Raw genomic sequence first — 2750 nt, 5'->3', positions numbered from 1 at the left:
CATTGTTTTTGTTTTCCACAGTTTTGTGAGACTGTACCAAGCCATGTCAGCGTTGCCTCAAGAGATGGAGCCAATCATCGGGGCCAGTGTTTATGACCTCACAGAATCTGCACAATGGGTGAGTCAGGAGCACTGTCTTTTCAAATCAGATTCCGGATATAATTTTTATTCTATTTTTTTTACTCAATTTTAATCTCTTTGTATTTTGTTTTCATGTGAATAGATTGTTCTCTGGTACCAGTTAACGAACAGGCAAGTCCAGTTCATGTATCATAAAAATGTTTCCAGATTTTGAAAGAACATTGCTCTTATGCTTCTTATATTACCCTGAACTGAACATAGGAGGAGTGGACAACAGTACGACTCTTCTCAGAGACTTTCCTTAATGATTATTTTGTCTCTCTTGTTTTCCAGTGTCCAGTGTCATCACACAATGGTAAATGTAGTTTAGTAAACAACAACTTGATACTGAAACCCCAATCTTTATCCCAGAACTGCATTTAATCCAAATATCAAATGTTCTGTATCCTTATTTCTCTTTTTATCTCTCTCAGCAACAGAGTCTGTGCCGGAGTTGACAGGTACAGTAAGACATTATTCAGACCAGACTAGGTTTGCAACATTCTTGTAACTGTCCCAAAATTCATATATATATATATATATATATATGTTTTATTCCTGGTTGGAAGATGTAAAGAATAAGGAGGAAATAATCAAGTTATCTGGAATCTTCTAAACTGTTTTTCTGAAAAAATTGGGCGTTTTGGGAAACTTCCCAGAATTCTGCAAACCTAGTCCATCCAAATGATTGAAACATGCTGATCCTGATAGTGAGAGTTGGTTGTGAGTTTGACACTGATACTTCTGTCTTACCCGTGTTAAAGCTCGGCTCTACAACAGCTCTTGGACTCTGGGATCTCGACGGGACGTCTATGTGACTACAGCATCAAACAATACGCCTGCTCACAGGTCTGGGTTGAACTGTCTTGAGACAATCATGTTTGTACTTATATATCACTGGCTTTGTGCTTATAGCCTTTGGCTTTATGTGTTTACGAGTCACAGAAAAAAAACACTACATTTAATTTTTGGATTAGGTGGCAGGGTAGCCTAGTGGTTAGAGTGTTGGACTAGGAACCGGAAGGATGCAAGTTCAAACCCCGAGCTGACAAGGTACAAATCTGTCGTTCTGCCCCTGAACAGGCAGTTAACCTTGGATGTCTTTGAAAATAAGAATTTGTTCTTGACTGACTTGCCTAGTTAAATAAAGGAAAATTAAATAAACAAACATTCACTGGTGGTTTATGTTAACTACAGTGGAAAGTGATGTGTGGTCGAGCAGTTACAGTCCCCCGGTTCAAATCCGTCCCACAGCCCTTTGACTCACCGTCCGTCTTTCCTACACTTGACCATCTCTTCAATAAAGTCAAAACCATCCCAAAGGACTAGGACTGCCTCACTCCCTAAAAGGTTGAAACAATGTGCAATGGAAGAAGTATTAGTGGCTAAAGGACTTCTCTTTCCCACAGCTGAAAGACCTCACAGCTGAGAACCTGGTCACAGTGCTGAAATGTAAACTATCAGAGAACAACACAGACTCCAAAGAGACCTGGAAGCTGTTCTTCACTAAAGCTTCTGCAGTTCTGGATCAGGCTCTTGTACTTCTCTCCAACCAGGTACGTCTGATTCTGAAAACATTGCGGGTGTCCTTACCAATGTCGACTTGAAACCAATTTCCAACCAGAGTTTCCTCCCCATAGAGCATAAAATTTAACAATTGTGTTCAAGGTGCTGGAAGGGTTTAGGGTGAGTTTGAGGTTAAAGTTCAAGAAGGATGTGGTGTATCGGGTCAGGGTCAACAACCACTCTCTTCCTCCCCAGTCTGAGCCTGAGGCCCAGCACTATCCCAGCTGGATGATTGGAGAGATCAGTGAGGATCAGCTGAGAGACAGTGATGTCATCAGGAAGTGGTTCTCTGGGCGTCTGAGACTGTTCCTGCCGTCTGCATCAGGAGGGTTTCTGCACTGCCTCAGCACCAAGAACCTCAGCTGTGACTCTTAAGTGGTTACTATTTGGGTTTATGAAGTGTGTCAGGTCCTCACAAAGTTAGGTTTAGGTCCTCATAATTGGTATTAGGTTTATGAGGTCCTTAGTGGTGTTAGATCCTCATAATGGTCCTCATAATGTAGGTATTAGGTCCTTAATGGTCCTCATAATGTAGGTATTAGGTCCTCATAATGTATTATGTCCTCATAATGTAGATATTATGTCCTCATAATGTAGGTATTAGGTCCTCATAATGTAGGTATTAGGTCATCATAATGTAGGTATTAGGTCCTCATAATGTAGGTATTAGGTCCTCATAATGTAGGTATTAGGTCCTCATAATGTAGGTATTAGGTCCTCATAATGTAGGTGTTAGGTCCTCATAATGTAGGTATTAGGTCCTCATAATGTAGGTATTAGGTCCTCATAATGTAGGTATTAGGTCCTCATAATGTAGGTATTAGGTCCTCATAATGTAGGTATTAGGTCCTCATAATGTTATGTCCCCTAAATGTTAGGTCCTTATAACTTATACACATTACTCACGTATTACTTTCAGGGTGAAGGAGTTTGGAGCCCAGTTTGATCACATGAACCTGGAGCAGCAGCAGCTGGTTCTGAAGGAGCTGGTCGTCCCCTTCCTGTCTCGACCCACATCAGGTCAGCTGATTGGATGTTTGTTTTTGAATTGTTGATTGGTTAGT

The 2750-nt window shown here is 40.9% G+C and overlaps 1 long non-coding RNA gene across 1 annotated transcript; it reads left to right on the top strand.

Annotated features, from left to right (window-relative positions):
- The first annotated feature begins 558 nt into the window (after positions 1-558).
- Positions 559-1670, top strand: LOC127928840 (uncharacterized). The gene is made up of 3 exons (XR_008132436.1): positions 559-581; positions 885-969; positions 1530-1670. It is a non-coding gene; the product is annotated as an uncharacterized LOC127928840 (long non-coding RNA).
- The last annotated feature ends 1080 nt before the right edge of the window (positions 1671-2750 follow it).

Source organism: Oncorhynchus keta, unplaced genomic scaffold (assembly GCF_023373465.1).
Source record: "Oncorhynchus keta strain PuntledgeMale-10-30-2019 unplaced genomic scaffold, Oket_V2 Un_scaffold_4275_pilon_pilon, whole genome shotgun sequence".
Lineage (NCBI taxonomy): Eukaryota > Metazoa > Chordata > Actinopteri > Salmoniformes > Salmonidae > Oncorhynchus > Oncorhynchus keta.
Note: the sequence above shows the minus strand (reverse complement) of the source record. Positions and strands in the feature narration are given on the sequence as shown.